The sequence below is a fragment of the Phyllobates terribilis genome, unplaced genomic scaffold (genome assembly GCF_046119375.1).
Source record: "Phyllobates terribilis strain yellow unplaced genomic scaffold, ASM4611937v1 Scaffold_40__1_contigs__length_11209783, whole genome shotgun sequence".
NCBI lineage: Eukaryota > Metazoa > Chordata > Amphibia > Anura > Dendrobatidae > Phyllobates > Phyllobates terribilis.
In genome coordinates this window covers 6,884,227-6,900,269 of record NW_027362800.1, presented here as the reverse complement: position 1 = coordinate 6,900,269, position 16,043 = coordinate 6,884,227, and the positions used below count along the sequence as shown (strand labels likewise).

At 45.5% G+C, this 16,043-nt stretch overlaps 11 non-coding genes and 1 pseudogene across 11 annotated transcripts; all 12 read left to right on the top strand.

Annotated features, from left to right (window-relative positions):
* Positions 1 to 1,098: 1,098 nt before the first annotated feature.
* On the top strand, positions 1,099 to 1,289 carry LOC141188839 (U2 spliceosomal RNA). Its single transcript, XR_012262919.1, has one exon. It is a non-coding gene; the product is annotated as a U2 spliceosomal RNA (small nuclear RNA).
* A 1,122-nt stretch (positions 1,290 to 2,411) lies between these two features.
* Positions 2,412 to 2,602, top strand: LOC141188838 (U2 spliceosomal RNA). The gene has a single exon (XR_012262918.1). It is a non-coding gene; the product is annotated as a U2 spliceosomal RNA (small nuclear RNA).
* Positions 2,603 to 3,706: 1,104 nt separating this feature from the next.
* On the top strand, positions 3,707 to 3,897 carry LOC141188837 (U2 spliceosomal RNA). Its single transcript, XR_012262917.1, has one exon. It is a non-coding gene; the product is annotated as a U2 spliceosomal RNA (small nuclear RNA).
* Positions 3,898 to 5,016: 1,119 nt separating this feature from the next.
* Positions 5,017 to 5,207, top strand: LOC141188835 (U2 spliceosomal RNA). Its single transcript, XR_012262915.1, has one exon. It is a non-coding gene; the product is annotated as a U2 spliceosomal RNA (small nuclear RNA).
* A 1,121-nt stretch (positions 5,208 to 6,328) lies between these two features.
* Positions 6,329 to 6,519, top strand: LOC141188834 (U2 spliceosomal RNA). The gene has a single exon (XR_012262914.1). It is a non-coding gene; the product is annotated as a U2 spliceosomal RNA (small nuclear RNA).
* A 1,119-nt stretch (positions 6,520 to 7,638) lies between these two features.
* Positions 7,639 to 7,829, top strand: LOC141188833 (U2 spliceosomal RNA). The gene has a single exon (XR_012262913.1). It is a non-coding gene; the product is annotated as a U2 spliceosomal RNA (small nuclear RNA).
* A 1,121-nt stretch (positions 7,830 to 8,950) lies between these two features.
* Positions 8,951 to 9,141, top strand: LOC141188832 (U2 spliceosomal RNA). Its single transcript, XR_012262912.1, has one exon. It is a non-coding gene; the product is annotated as a U2 spliceosomal RNA (small nuclear RNA).
* Positions 9,142 to 10,259: 1,118 nt separating this feature from the next.
* LOC141188831 (U2 spliceosomal RNA) lies at positions 10,260 to 10,450 on the top strand. Its single transcript, XR_012262911.1, has one exon. It is a non-coding gene; the product is annotated as a U2 spliceosomal RNA (small nuclear RNA).
* Positions 10,451 to 11,567: 1,117 nt separating this feature from the next.
* LOC141188828 (U2 spliceosomal RNA) lies at positions 11,568 to 11,758 on the top strand. Its single transcript, XR_012262909.1, has one exon. It is a non-coding gene; the product is annotated as a U2 spliceosomal RNA (small nuclear RNA).
* Positions 11,759 to 12,878: 1,120 nt separating this feature from the next.
* LOC141188827 (U2 spliceosomal RNA) lies at positions 12,879 to 13,069 on the top strand. Its single transcript, XR_012262908.1, has one exon. It is a non-coding gene; the product is annotated as a U2 spliceosomal RNA (small nuclear RNA).
* A 1,120-nt stretch (positions 13,070 to 14,189) lies between these two features.
* Positions 14,190 to 14,305, top strand: LOC141186097 (U2 spliceosomal RNA; annotated as a pseudogene).
* Positions 14,306 to 14,829: 524 nt separating this feature from the next.
* LOC141185640 (U2 spliceosomal RNA) lies at positions 14,830 to 15,011 on the top strand. The gene has a single exon (XR_012260282.1). It is a non-coding gene; the product is annotated as a U2 spliceosomal RNA (small nuclear RNA).
* The last annotated feature ends 1,032 nt before the right edge of the window (positions 15,012 to 16,043 follow it).

The following is a 16,043-nucleotide window of genomic DNA, read 5'->3' as shown; positions in this document are numbered from 1 at the left end:
AGAAAGAATTGAATTCAATGCTTTTTGTTCATTTTGCTTGTTTGTCGGATTTTGGGATGGACTCTTTGGCTTTGCTTTTCTTCTCCTCATTGGATTTTTCATGTTAAAAGTTGCAGAAGCCAGATGACAAGCTCATTTTGGTTCAACTTCAGCAACTGTGCATTGCATTGCCATGTAATGTAATGTAATGCAATGCTATCTATCTAGCTCTCCCTCTATACTTCCTTTTGGATAAACAGACATATTAGGCAAGCATTTTGGAGCTTTCACCTAAATAACTACAGGTGGTGAGATAAGCTGCACAATATAATTGACCTTTCAGTATATTGTTGCACACACACCATCTATTTAGCAAATGCCCTTGTTATCAACAGCAGCCTTTTAAACTCACCTGAGCTAACAGGTATGTGAGCTGGTTACTCTGCTGCGCTTAAAATTTCTTTTTTGGTTTGCTACAATGCCTTTTCTGAAACGTTGTCTCCCTCTGCTGGAACACTGACTTCTTTCATTTAATGCCTGCAGACTATAAAAGAGAAACCAACCCAAAAAGTTTGGTTGATTAGTCTGTGGCATTCTTTTAAACTGTTGCTTATGGCGGTCTCTGTGAGCTTCTCAGTGACATTCAGCCATCCAGGTATCCCGCCTGCAGTAGACGGAATGTGGCAATGGAACGCTGGCTGCGCGTGTCATAATAGGCTCTGAGCCTTTATATACCTGCGCACAGCAGCAGCCACCTTCAGTCTGCTGCTGGACAGCCAGCAGCAGCAGCAGCAGGAGAGGTAATTAATCAGCAACCCTCCTGCTAAGGGTAGACAGCTGCTCGTTCCACCCCCCCCCCGCCTTAATTGGTTCTCCTCCCTTCCAACGGTGTTGAGGCGGGTGGGAACAGCCGGGGGTTGAGGGTACTGTGCTAAAAGAGGTGGAGTTATGCAGATCTAAAACGCGTGGATTGCAGCAGCAGCAAGCCGAAAAGTGCAGGCATGTGAGGGATCTAGAGGTTGACAGCATGTCTTCTTAACGGGAGTCCAGGTGGCCATCTCCACAAATGGACTTTTCAGAATCCTTGGGTGGCACCGTAGTCGGAAACCAATTCTGGTTATCGCTTCTCGGCCTTTTGGCTAAGATCAAGTGTAGTATCTGTTCTTATCAGTTTAATATCTGATACGTCCCCTATCTGGGGACCATATATTAAATGGATTTTTAGAACAGGGAGATGGAAAAAGAGCTTGCTCTGTCCACTCCACGCATTGACCTGGTATTGCAGTATCTCCAGGACCGGTGCACCCCTTCTTTAATGCAGTTTCTAAAATCAGAAAGAATTGAATTCAATGCTTTTTGTTCATTTTGCTTGTTTGTCGGATTTTGGGATGGACTCTTTGGCTTTGCTTTTCTTCTCCTCATTGGATTTTTCATGTTAAAAGTTGCAGAAGCCAGATGACAAGCTCATTTTGGTTCAACTTCAGCAACTGTGCATTGCATTGCCATGTAATGTAATGTAATGCAATGCTATCTATCTAGCTCTCCCTCTATACTTCCTTTTGGATAAACAGACATATTAGGCAAGCATTTTGGAGCTTTCACCTAAATAACTACAGGTGGTGAGATAAGCTGCACAATATAATTGACCTTTCAGTATATTGTTGCACACACACCATCTATTTAGCAAATGCCCTTGTTATCAACAGCAGCCTTTTAAACTCACCTGAGCTAACAGGTATGTGAGCTGGTTACTCTGCTGCGCTTAAAATTTCTTTTTTGGTTTGCTACAATGCCTTTTCTGAAACGTTGTCTCCCTCTGCTGGAACACTGACTTCTTTCATTTAATGCCTGCAGACTATAAAAGAGAAACCAACCCAAAAAGTTTGGTTGATTAGTCTGTGGCATTCTTTTAAACTGCTGCTTATGGCGGTCTCTGTGAGCTTCTCAGTGACATTCAGCCATCCAGGTATCCCGCCTGCAGTAGACGGAATGTGGCAATGGAACGCTGGCTGCGCGTGTCATAATAGGCTCTGAGCCTTTATATACCTGCGCACAGCAGCAGCCACCTTCAGTCTGCTGCTGGACAGCCAGCAGCAGCAGCAGCAGGAGAGGTAATTAATCAGCAACCCTCCTGCTAAGGGTAGACAGCTGCTCGTTCCACCCCCCCCCCCCGCCTTAATTGGTTCTCCTCCCTTCCAACGGTGTTGAGGCGGGTGGGAACAGCCGGGGGTTGAGGGTACTGTGCTAAAAGAGGTGGAGTTATGCAGATCTAAAACGCGTGGATTGCAGCAGCAGCAAGCCGAAAAGTGCAGGCATGTGAGGGATCTAGAGGTTGACAGCATGTCTTCTTAACGGGAGTCCAGGTGGCCATCTCCACAAATGGACTTTTCAGAATCCTTGGGTGGCACCGTAGTCGGAAACCAATTCTGGTTATCGCTTCTCGGCCTTTTGGCTAAGATCAAGTGTAGTATCTGTTCTTATCAGTTTAATATCTGATACGTCCCCTATCTGGGGACCATATATTAAATGGATTTTTAGAACAGGGAGATGGAAAAAGAGCTTGCTCTGTCCACTCCACGCATTGACCTGGTATTGCAGTATCTCCAGGACCGGTGCACCCCTTCTTTAATGCAGTTTCTAAAATCAGAAAGAATTGAATTCAATGCTTTTTGTTCATTTTGCTTGTTTGTCGGATTTTGGGATGGACTCTTTGGCTTTGCTTTTCTTCTCCTCATTGGATTTTTCATGTTAAAAGTTGCAGAAGCCAGATGACAAGCTCATTTTGGTTCAACTTCAGCAACTGTGCATTGCATTGCCATGTAATGTAATGTAATGCAATGCTATCTATCTAGCTCTCCCTCTATACTTCCTTTTGGATAAACAGACATATTAGGCAAGCATTTTGGAGCTTTCACCTAAATAACTACAGGTGGTGAGATAAGCTGCACAATATAATTGACCTTTCAGTATATTGTTGCACACACACCATCTATTTAGCAAATGCCCTTGTTATCAACAGCAGCCTTTTAAACTCACCTGAGCTAACAGGTATGTGAGCTGGTTACTCTGCTGCGCTTAAAATTTCTTTTTTGGTTTGCTACAATGCCTTTTCTGAAACGTTGTCTCCCTCTGCTGGAACACTGACTTCTTTCATTTAATGCCTGCAGACTATAAAAGAGAAACCAACCCAAAAAGTTTGGTTGATTAGTCTGTGGCATTCTTTTAAACTGTTGCTTATGGCGGTCTCTGTGAGCTTCTCAGTGACATTCAGCCATCCAGGTATCCCGCCTGCAGTAGACGGAATGTGGCAATGGATCGCTGGCTGCGCGTGCCTTTATATACCTGCGCACAGCAGCAGCCACCTTCAGTCTGCTGCTGGACAGCCAGCAGCAGCAGCAGCAGGAGAGGTAATTAATCAGCAACCCTCCTGCTAAGGGTAGACAGCTGCTCGTTCCACCCCCCCCCCCGCCTTAATTGGTTCTCCTCCCTTCCAACGGTGTTGAGGCGGGTGGGAACAGCCGGGGGTTGAGGGTACTGTGCTAAAAGAGGTGGAGTTATGCAGATCTAAAACGCGTGGATTGCAGCAGCAGCAAGCCGAAAAGTGCAGGCATGTGAGGGATCTAGAGGTTGACAGCATGTCTTCTTAACGGGAGTCCAGGTGGCCATCTCCACAAATGGACTTTTCAGAATCCTTGGGTGGCACCGTAGTCGGAAACCAATTCTGGTTATCGCTTCTCGGCCTTTTGGCTAAGATCAAGTGTAGTATCTGTTCTTATCAGTTTAATATCTGATACGTCCCCTATCTGGGGACCATATATTAAATGGATTTTTAGAACAGGGAGATGGAAAAAGAGCTTGCTCTGTCCACTCCACGCATTGACCTGGTATTGCAGTATCTCCAGGACCGGTGCACCCCTTCTTTAATGCAGTTTCTAAAATCAGAAAGAATTGAATTCAATGCTTTTTGTTCATTTTGCTTGTTTGTCGGATTTTGGGATGGACTCTTTGGCTTTGCTTTTCTTCTCCTCATTGGATTTTTCATGTTAAAAGTTGCAGAAGCCAGATGACAAGCTCATTTTGGTTCAACTTCAGCAACTGTGCATTGCATTGCCATGTAATGTAATGTAATGCAATGCTATCTATCTAGCTCTCCCTCTATACTTCCTTTTGGATAAACAGACATATTAGGCAAGCATTTTGGAGCTTTCACCTAAATAACTACAGGTGGTGAGATAAGCTGCACAATATAATTGACCTTTCAGTATATTGTTGCACACACACCATCTATTTAGCAAATGCCCTTGTTATCAACAGCAGCCTTTTAAACTCACCTGAGCTAACAGGTATGTGAGCTGGTTACTCTGCTGCGCTTAAAATTTCTTTTTTGGTTTGCTACAATGCCTTTTCTGAAACGTTGTCTCCCTCTGCTGGAACACTGACTTCTTTCATTTAATGCCTGCAGACTATAAAAGAGAAACCAACCCAAAAAGTTTGGTTGATTAGTCTGTGGCATTCTTTTAAACTGTTGCTTATGGCGGTCTCTGTGAGCTTCTCAGTGACATTCAGCCATCCAGGTATCCCGCCTGCAGTAGACGGAATGTGGCAATGGAACGCTGGCTGCGCGTGTCATAATAGGCTCTGAGCCTTTATATACCTGTGCACAGCAGCAGCCACCTTCAGTCTGCTGCTGGACAGCCAGCAGCAGCAGCAGCAGGAGAGGTAATTAATCAGCAACCCTCCTGCTAAGGGTAGACAGCTGCTCGTTCCACCCCCCCCCGCCTTAATTGGTTCTCCTCCCTTCCAACGGTGTTGAGGCGGGTGGGAACAGCCGGGGGTTGAGGGTACTGTGCTAAAAGAGGTGGAGTTATGCAGATCTAAAACGCGTGGATTGCAGCAGCAGCAAGCCGAAAAGTGCAGGCATGTGAGGGATCTAGAGGTTGACAGCATGTCTTCTTAACGGGAGTCCAGGTGGCCATCTCCACAAATGGACTTTTCAGAATCCTTGGGTGGCACCGTAGTCGGAAACCAATTCTGGTTATCGCTTCTCGGCCTTTTGGCTAAGATCAAGTGTAGTATCTGTTCTTATCAGTTTAATATCTGATACGTCCCCTATCTGGGGACCATATATTAAATGGATTTTTAGAACAGGGAGATGGAAAAAGAGCTTGCTCTGTCCACTCCACGCATTGACCTGGTATTGCAGTATCTCCAGGACCGGTGCACCCCTTCTTTAATGCAGTTTCTAAAATCAGAAAGAATTGAATTCAATGCTTTTTGTTCATTTTGCTTGTTTGTCGGATTTTGGGATGGACTCTTTGGCTTTGCTTTTCTTCTCCTCATTGGATTTTTCATGTTAAAAGTTGCAGAAGCCAGATGACAAGCTCATTTTGGTTCAACTTCAGCAACTGTGCATTGCATTGCCATGTAATGTAATGTAATGCAATGCTATCTATCTAGCTCTCCCTCTATACTTCCTTTTGGATAAACAGACATATTAGGCAAGCATTTTGGAGCTTTCACCTAAATAACTACAGGTGGTGAGATAAGCTGCACAATATAATTGACCTTTCAGTATATTGTTGCACACACACCATCTATTTAGCAAATGCCCTTGTTATCAACAGCAGCCTTTTAAACTCACCTGAGCTAACAGGTATGTGAGCTGGTTACTCTGCTGCGCTTAAAATTTCTTTTTTGGTTTGCTACAATGCCTTTTCTGAAACGTTGTCTCCCTCTGCTGGAACACTGACTTCTTTCATTTAATGCCTGCAGACTATAAAAGAGAAACCAACCCAAAAAGTTTGGTTGATTAGTCTGTGGCATTCTTTTAAACTGTTGCTTATGGCGGTCTCTGTGAGCTTCTCAGTGACATTCAGCCATCCAGGTATCCCGCCTGCAGTAGACGGAATGTGGCAATGGAACGCTGGCTGCGCGTGTCATAATAGGCTCTGAGCCTTTATATACCTGCGCACAGCAGCAGCCACCTTCAGTCTGCTGCTGGACAGCCAGCAGCAGCAGCAGCAGGAGAGGTAATTAATCAGCAACCCTCCTGCTAAGGGTAGACAGCTGCTCGTTCCACCCCCCCCCCCGCCTTAATTGGTTCTCCTCCCTTCCAACGGTGTTGAGGCGGGTGGGAACAGCCGGGGGTTGAGGGTACTGTGCTAAAAGAGGTGGAGTTATGCAGATCTAAAACGCGTGGATTGCAGCAGCAGCAAGCCGAAAAGTGCAGGCATGTGAGGGATCTAGAGGTTGACAGCATGTCTTCTTAACGGGAGTCCAGGTGGCCATCTCCACAAATGGACTTTTCAGAATCCTTGGGTGGCACCGTAGTCGGAAACCAATTCTGGTTATCGCTTCTCGGCCTTTTGGCTAAGATCAAGTGTAGTATCTGTTCTTATCAGTTTAATATCTGATACGTCCCCTATCTGGGGACCATATATTAAATGGATTTTTAGAACAGGGAGATGGAAAAAGAGCTTGCTCTGTCCACTCCACGCATTGACCTGGTATTGCAGTATCTCCAGGACCGGTGCACCCCTTCTTTAATGCAGTTTCTAAAATCAGAAAGAATTGAATTCAATGCTTTTTGTTCATTTTGCTTGTTTGTCGGATTTTGGGATGGACTCTTTGGCTTTGCTTTTCTTCTCCTCATTGGATTTTTCATGTTAAAAGTTGCAGAAGCCAGATGACAAGCTCATTTTGGTTCAACTTCAGCAACTGTGCATTGCATTGCCATGTAATGTAATGTAATGCAATGCTATCTATCTAGCTCTCCCTCTATACTTCCTTTTGGATAAACAGACATATTAGGCAAGCATTTTGGAGCTTTCACCTAAATAACTACAGGTGGTGAGATAAGCTGCACAATATAATTGACCTTTCAGTATATTGTTGCACACACACCATCTATTTAGCAAATGCCCTTGTTATCAACAGCAGCCTTTTAAACTCACCTGAGCTAACAGGTATGTGAGCTGGTTACTCTGCTGCGCTTAAAATTTCTTTTTTGGTTTGCTACAATGCCTTTTCTGAAACGTTGTCTCCCTCTGCTGGAACACTGACTTCTTTCATTTAATGCCTGCAGACTATAAAAGAGAAACCAACCCAAAAAGTTTGGTTGATTAGTCTGTGGCATTCTTTTAAACTGTTGCTTATGGCGGTCTCTGTGAGCTTCTCAGTGACATTCAGCCATCCAGGTATCCCGCCTGCAGTAGACGGAATGTGGCAATGGAACGCTGGCTGCGCGTGTCATAATAGGCTCTGAGCCTTTAAATACCTGCGCACAGCAGCAGCCACCTTCAGTCTGCTGCTGGACAGCCAGCAGCAGCAGCAGCAGGAGAGGTAATTAATCAGCAACCCTCCTGCTAAGGGTAGACAGCTGCTCGTTCCACCCCCCCCCGCCTTAATTGGTTCTCCTCCCTTCCAACGGTGTTGAGGCGGGTGGGAACAGCCGGGGGTTGAGGGTACTGTGCTAAAAGAGGTGGAGTTATGCAGATCTAAAACGCGTGGATTGCAGCAGCAGCAAGCCGAAAAGTGCAGGCATGTGAGGGATCTAGAGGTTGACAGCATGTCTTCTTAACGGGAGTCCAGGTGGCCATCTCCACAAATGGACTTTTCAGAATCCTTGGGTGGCACCGTAGTCGGAAACCAATTCTGGTTATCGCTTCTCGGCCTTTTGGCTAAGATCAAGTGTAGTATCTGTTCTTATCAGTTTAATATCTGATACGTCCCCTATCTGGGGACCATATATTAAATGGATTTTTAGAACAGGGAGATGGAAAAAGAGCTTGCTCTGTCCACTCCACGCATTGACCTGGTATTGCAGTATCTCCAGGACCGGTGCACCCCTTCTTTAATGCAGTTTCTAAAATCAGAAAGAATTGAATTCAATGCTTTTTGTTCATTTTGCTTGTTTGTCGGATTTTGGGATGGACTCTTTGGCTTTGCTTTTCTTCTCCTCATTGGATTTTTCATGTTAAAAGTTGCAGAAGCCAGATGACAAGCTCATTTTGGTTCAACTTCAGCAACTGTGCATTGCATTGCCATGTAATGTAATGTAATGCAATGCTATCTATCTAGCTCTCCCTCTATACTTCCTTTTGGATAAACAGACATATTAGGCAAGCATTTTGGAGCTTTCACCTAAATAACTACAGGTGGTGAGATAAGCTGCACAATATAATTGACCTTTCAGTATATTGTTGCACACACACCATCTATTTAGCAAATGCCCTTGTTATCAACAGCAGCCTTTTAAACTCACCTGAGCTAACAGGTATGTGAGCTGGTTACTCTGCTGCGCTTAAAATTTCTTTTTTGGTTTGCTACAATGCCTTTTCTGAAACGTTGTCTCCCTCTGCTGGAACACTGACTTCTTTCATTTAATGCCTGCAGACTATAAAAGAGAAACCAACCCAAAAAGTTTGGTTGATTAGTCTGTGGCATTCTTTTAAACTGTTGCTTATGGCGGTCTCTGTGAGCTTCTCAGTGACATTCAGCCATCCAGGTATCCCGCCTGCAGTAGACGGAATGTGGCAATGGAACGCTGGCTGCGCGTGTCATAATAGGCTCTGAGCCTTTATATACCTGCGCACAGCAGCAGCCACCTTCAGTCTGCTGCTGGACAGCCAGCAGCAGCAGCAGCAGGAGAGGTAATTAATCAGCAACCCTCCTGCTAAGGGTAGACAGCTGCTCGTTCCACCCCCCCCCCCGCCTTAATTGGTTCTCCTCCCTTCCAACGGTGTTGAGGCGGGTGGGAACAGCCGGGGGTTGAGGGTACTGTGCTAAAAGAGGTGGAGTTATGCAGATCTAAAACGCGTGGATTGCAGCAGCAGCAAGCCGAAAAGTGCAGGCATGTGAGGGATCTAGAGGTTGACAGCATGTCTTCTTAACGGGAGTCCAGGTGGCCATCTCCACAAATGGACTTTTCAGAATCCTTGGGTGGCACCGTAGTCGGAAACCAATTCTGGTTATCGCTTCTCGGCCTTTTGGCTAAGATCAAGTGTAGTATCTGTTCTTATCAGTTTAATATCTGATACGTCCCCTATCTGGGGACCATATATTAAATGGATTTTTAGAACAGGGAGATGGAAAAAGAGCTTGCTCTGTCCACTCCACGCATTGACCTGGTATTGCAGTATCTCCAGGACCGGTGCACCCCTTCTTTAATGCAGTTTCTAAAATCAGAAAGAATTGAATTCAATGCTTTTTGTTCATTTTGCTTGTTTGTCGGATTTTGGGATGGACTCTTTGGCTTTGCTTTTCTTCTCCTCATTGGATTTTTCATGTTAAAAGTTGCAGAAGCCAGATGACAAGCTCATTTTGGTTCAACTTCAGCAACTGTGCATTGCATTGCCATGTAATGTAATGTAATGCAATGCTATCTATCTAGCTCTCCCTCTATACTTCCTTTTGGATAAACAGACATATTAGGCAAGCATTTTGGAGCTTTCACCTAAATAACTACAGGTGGTGAGATAAGCTGCACAATATAATTGACCTTTCAGTATATTGTTGCACACACACCATCTATTTAGCAAATGCCCTTGTTATCAACAGCAGCCTTTTAAACTCACCTGAGCTAACAGGTATGTGAGCTGGTTACTCTGCTGCGCTTAAAATTTCTTTTTTGGTTTGCTACAATGCCTTTTCTGAAACGTTGTCTCCGTCTGCTGGAACACTGACTTCTTTCATTTAATGCCTGCAGACTATAAAAGAGAAACCAACCCAAAAAGTTTGGTTGATTAGTCTGTGGCATTCTTTTAAACTGTTGCTTATGGCGGTCTCTGTGAGCTTCTCAGTGACATTCAGCCATCCAGGTATCCCGCCTGCAGTAGACGGAATGTGGCAATGGAACGCTGGCTGCGCGTGTCATAATAGGCTCTGAGCCTTTATATACCTGCGCACAGCAGCAGCCACCTTCAGTCTGCTGCTGGACAGCCAGCAGCAGCAGCAGGAGAGGTAATTAATCAGCAACCCTCCTGCTAAGGGTAGACAGCTGCTCGTTCCACCCCCCCCCCCGCCTTAATTGGTTCTCCTCCCTTCCAACGGTGTTGAGGCGGGTGGGAACAGCCGGGGGTTGAGGGTACTGTGCTAAAAGAGGTGGAGTTATGCAGATCTAAAACGCGTGGATTGCAGCAGCAGCAAGCCGAAAAGTGCAGGCATGTGAGGGATCTAGAGGTTGACAGCATGTCTTCTTAACGGGAGTCCAGGTGGCCATCTCCACAAATGGACTTTTCAGAATCCTTGGGTGGCACCGTAGTCGGAAACCAATTCTGGTTATCGCTTCTCGGCCTTTTGGCTAAGATCAAGTGTAGTATCTGTTCTTATCAGTTTAATATCTGATACGTCCCCTATCTGGGGACCATATATTAAATGGATTTTTAGAACAGGGAGATGGAAAAAGAGCTTGCTCTGTCCACTCCACGCATTGACCTGGTATTGCAGTATCTCCAGGACCGGTGCACCCCTTCTTTAATGCAGTTTCTAAAATCAGAAAGAATTGAATTCAATGCTTTTTGTTCATTTTGCTTGTTTGTCGGATTTTGGGATGGACTCTTTGGCTTTGCTTTTCTTCTCCTCATTGGATTTTTCATGTTAAAAGTTGCAGAAGCCAGATGACAAGCTCATTTTGGTTCAACTTCAGCAACTGTGCATTGCATTGCCATGTAATGTAATGTAATGCAATGCTATCTATCTAGCTCTCCCTCTATACTTCCTTTTGGATAAACAGACATATTAGGCAAGCATTTTGGAGCTTTCACCTAAATAACTACAGGTGGTGAGATAAGCTGCACAATATAATTGACCTTTCAGTATATTGTTGCACACACACCATCTATTTAGCAAATGCCCTTGTTATCAACAGCAGCCTTTTAAACTCACCTGAGCTAACAGGTATGTGAGCTGGTTACTCTGCTGCGCTTAAAATTTCTTTTTTGGTTTGCTACAATGCCTTTTCTGAAACGTTGTCTCCGTCTGCTGGAACACTGACTTCTTTCATTTAATGCCTGCAGACTATAAAAGAGAAACCAACCCAAAAAGTTTGGTTGATTAGTCTGTGGCATTCTTTTAAACTGTTGCTTATGGCGGTCTCTGTGAGCTTCTCAGTGACATTCAGCCATCCAGGTATCCCGCCTGCAGTAGACGGAATGTGGCAATGGAACGCTGGCTGCGCGTGTCATAATAGGCTCTGAGCCTTTATATACCTGCGCACAGCAGCAGCCACCTTCAGTCTGCTGCTGGACAGCCAGCAGCAGCAGCAGGAGAGGTAATTAATCAGCAACCCTCCTGCTAAGGGTAGACAGCTGCTCGTTCCACCCCCCCCCCGCCTTAATTGGTTCTCCTCCCTTCCAACGGTGTTGAGGCGGGTGGGAACAGCCGGGGGTTGAGGGTACTGTGCTAAAAGAGGTGGAGTTATGCAGATCTAAAACGCGTGGATTGCAGCAGCAGCAAGCCGAAAAGTGCAGGCATGTGAGGGATCTAGAGGTTGACAGCATGTCTTCTTAACGGGAGTCCAGGTGGCCATCTCCACAAATGGACTTTTCAGAATCCTTGGGTGGCACCGTAGTCGGAAACCAATTCTGGTTATCGCTTCTCGGCCTTTTGGCTAAGATCAAGTGTAGTATCTGTTCTTATCAGTTTAATATCTGATACGTCCCCTATCTGGGGACCATATATTAAATGGATTTTTAGAACAGGGAGATGGAAAAAGAGCTTGCTCTGTCCACTCCACGCATTGACCTGGTATTGCAGTATCTCCAGGACCGGTGCACCCCTTCTTTAATGCAGTTTCTAAAATCAGAAAGAATTGAATTCAATGCTTTTTGTTCATTTTGCTTGTTTGTCGGATTTTGGGATGGACTCTTTGGCTTTGCTTTTCTTCTCCTCATTGGATTTTTCATGTTAAAAGTTGCAGAAGCCAGATGACAAGCTCATTTTGGTTCAACTTCAGCAACTGTGCATTGCATTGCCATGTAATGTAATGTAATGCAATGCTATCTATCTAGCTCTCCCTCTATACTTCCTTTTGGATAAACAGACATATTAGGCAAGCATTTTGGAGCTTTCACCTAAATAACTACAGGTGGTGAGATAAGCTGCACAATATAATTGACCTTTCAGTATATTGTTGCACACACACCATCTATTTAGCAAATGCCCTTGTTATCAACAGCAGCCTTTTAAACTCACCTGAGCTAACAGGTATGTGAGCTGGTTACTCTGCTGCGCTTAAAATTTCTTTTTTGGTTTGCTACAATGCCTTTTCTGAAACGTTGTCTCCCTCTGCTGGAACACTGACTTCTTTCATTTAATGCCTGCAGACTATAAAAGAGAAACCAACCCAAAAAGTTTGGTTGATTAGTCTGTGGCATTCTTTTAAACTGTTGCTTATGGCGGTCTCTGTGAGCTTCTCAGTGACATTCAGCCATCCAGGTATCCCGCCTGCAGTAGACGGAATGTGGCAATGGAACGCTGGCTGCGCGTGTCATAATAGGCTCTGAGCCTTTATATACCTGCGCACAGCAGCAGCCACCTTCAGTCTGCTGCTGGACAGCCAGCAGCAGCAGCAGCAGGAGAGGTAATTAATCAGCAACCCTCCTGCTAAGGGTAGACAGCTGCTCGTTCCACCCCCCCCCCGCCTTAATTGGTTCTCCTCCCTTCCAACGGTGTTGAGGCGGGTGGGAACAGCCGGGGGTTGAGGGTACTGTGCTAAAAGAGGTGGAGTTATGCAGATCTAAAACGCGTGGATTGCAGCAGCAGCAAGCCGAAAAGTGCAGGCATGTGAGGGATCTAGAGGTTGACAGCATGTCTTCTTAACGGGAGTCCAGGTGGCCATCTCCACAAATGGACTTTTCAGAATCCTTGGGTGGCACCGTAGTCGGAAACCAATTCTGGTTATCGCTTCTCGGCCTTTTGGCTAAGATCAAGTGTAGTATCTGTTCTTATCAGTTTAATATCTGATACGTCCCCTATCTGGGGACCATATATTAAATGGATTTTTAGAACAGGGAGATGGAAAAAGAGCTTGCTCTGTCCACTCCACGCATTGACCTGGTATTGCAGTATCTCCAGGACCGGTGCACCCCTTCTTTAATGCAGTTTCTAAAATCAGAAAGAATTGAATTCAATGCTTTTTGTTCATTTTGCTTGTTTGTCGGATTTTGGGATGGACTCTTTGGCTTTGCTTTTCTTCTCCTCATTGGATTTTTCATGTTAAAAGTTGCAGAAGCCAGATGACAAGCTCATTTTGGTTCAACTTCAGCAACTGTGCATTGCATTGCCATGTAATGTAATGTAATGCAATGCTATCTATCTAGCTCTCCCTCTATACTTCCTTTTGGATAAACAGACATATTAGGCAAGCATTTTGGAGCTTTCACCTAAATAACTACAGGTGGTGAGATAAGCTGCACAATATAATTGACCTTTCAGTATATTGTTGCACACACACCATCTATTTAGCAAATGCCCTTGTTATCAACAGCAGCCTTTTAAACTCACCTGAGCTAACAGGTATGTGAGCTGGTTACTCTGCTGCGCTTAAAATTTCTTTTTTGGTTTGCTACAATGCCTTTTCTGAAACGTTGTCTCCCTCTGCTGGAACACTGACTTCTTTCATTTAATGCCTGCAGACTATAAAAGAGAAACCAACCCAAAAAGTTTGGTTGATTAGTCTGTGGCATTCTTTTAAACTGTTGCTTATGGCGGTCTCTGTGAGCTTCTCAGTGACATTCAGCCATCCAGGTATCCCGCCTGCAGTAGACGGAATGTGGCAATGGAACGCTGGCTGCGCGTGTCATAATAGGCTCTGAACCTTTATATACCTGCGCACAGCAGCAGCCACCTTCAGTCTGCTGCTGGACAGCCAGCAGCAGCAGCAGCAGGAGAGGTAATTAATCAGCAACCCTCCTGCTAAGGGTAGACAGCTGCTCGTTCCACCCCCCCCCCGCCTTAATTGGTTCTCCTCCCTTCCAACGGTGTTGAGGCGGGTGGGAACAGCCGGGGGTTGAGGGTACTGTGCTAAAAGAGGTGGAGTTATGCAGATCTAAAACGCGTGGATTGCAGCAGCAGCAAGCCGAAAAGTGCAGGCATGTGAGGGATCTAGAGGTTGACAGCATGTCTTCTTAACGGGAGTCCAGGTGGCCATCTCCACAAATGGACTTTTCAGAATCCTTGGGTGGCACCGTAGTCGGAAACCAATTCTGGTTATCGCTTCTCGGCCTTTTGGCTAAGATCAAGTGTAGTATCTTTTGAAAAGGCAGTTTTGTCCTTGGGCTGCCCTAGTAAATTGATGCATATTACACACTGGTTTGGTGCACTTGTTAGTACGCCAGGTGGCTCATAGAGTTATCTGATGGAAAACATGGTCCTCCAGGATCGAAGTCACTAGGCTGGGTAAGTGTGAGGGCTTTGGAGCAATGTGCCCCAGGAGTAGGCGCCCTGGTAGGAGTCCAAGCTTACTGGGACTGGGAACCCCAGAAAGACTTGGCTTCGTAGCACGCCGCACCTTTGCCAATCATACTTTCTGAGCAACCCCCCCTATTCCTGGCCTCCGGGCTAGGAAGGGGAATTTTTATAAACCCGGTCGGAGGTCCGGTCAGCTTTGGGCTGAGAAACCAACACAGGCTCCAGCTCCACTAGGGTGGCAGCCTAGATGGAAGCTGGGAGCACGAAAACGGCTCTTCTCCGGCTTCGGCTAGGGAGAGCATCGGAGATCCCTGACCCTCGCTGTGGCCTTCTGGCTCGGAGGGATGGGGATGGTTTATTGGGGACCCTCTCCTCCGGGAAGGGTCCACATGAATCCTCGCCTCGTGCGCTGTTTTGGTGTGACTTCGGTCACATTTTTCAGTGCCTTGGATGCAGCTTCAATCAAAAAATCTGTTCTTATCAGTTTAATATCTGATACGTCCCCTATCTGGGGACCATATATTAAATGGATTTTTAGAACAGGGAGATGGAAAAAGAGCTTGCTCTGTCCACTCCACGCATTGACCTGGTATTGCAGTATCTCCAGGACCGGTGCACCCCTTCTTTAATGCAGTTTCTAAAATCAGAAAGAATTGAATTCAATGCTTTTTGTTCATTTTGCTTGTTTGTCGGATTTTGGGATGGACTCTTTGGCTTTGCTTTTCTTCTCCTCATTGGATTTTTCATGTTAAAAGTTGCAGAAGCCAGATGACAAGCTCATTTTGGTTCAACTTCAGCAACTGTGCATTGCATTGCCATGTAATGTAATGTAATGCAATGCTATCTATCTAGCTCTCCCTCTATACTTCCTTTTGGATAAACAGACATATTAGGCAAGCATTTTGGAGCTTTCACCTAAATAACTACAGGTGGTGAGATAAGCTGCACAATATAATTGACCTTTCAGTATATTGTTGCACACACACCATCTATTTAGCAAATGCCCTTGTTATCAACAGCAGCCTTTTAAACTCACCTGAGCTAACAGGTATGTGAGCTGGTTACTCTGCTGCGCTTAAAATTTCTTTTTTGGTTTGCTACAATGCCTTTTCTGAAACGTTGTCTCCCTCTGCTGGAACACTGACTTCTTTCATTTAATGCCTGCAGACTATAAAAGAGAAACCAACCCAAAAAGTTTGGTTGATTAGTCTGTGGCATTCTTTTAAACTGTTTCTTATGGCGGTCTCTGTGAGCTTCTCAGTGACATTCAGCCATCCAGGTATCCCGCCTGCAGTAGACGGAATGTGGCAATGGAACGCTGGCTGCGCGTGTCATAATAGGCTCTGAGCCTTTATATACCTGCGCACAGCAGCAGCCAGCTTAGCAGGAGAGGTAATTAATCAGCAACCCTCCTGCTAAGGGTAGACAGCTGCTCGTTCCACCCCCCCCCCGCCTTAATTGGTTCTCCTCCCTTCCAACGGTGTTGAGGCGGGTGGGAACAGCCGGGGGTTGAGGGTACTGTGCTAAAAGAGGTGGAGTTATGCAGATCTAAAACGCGTGGATTGCAGCAGCAGCAAGCCGAAAAGTGCAGGCATGTGAGGGATCTAGAGGTTGACAGCATGTCTTCTTAACGGGAGTCCAGGTGGCCATCTCCA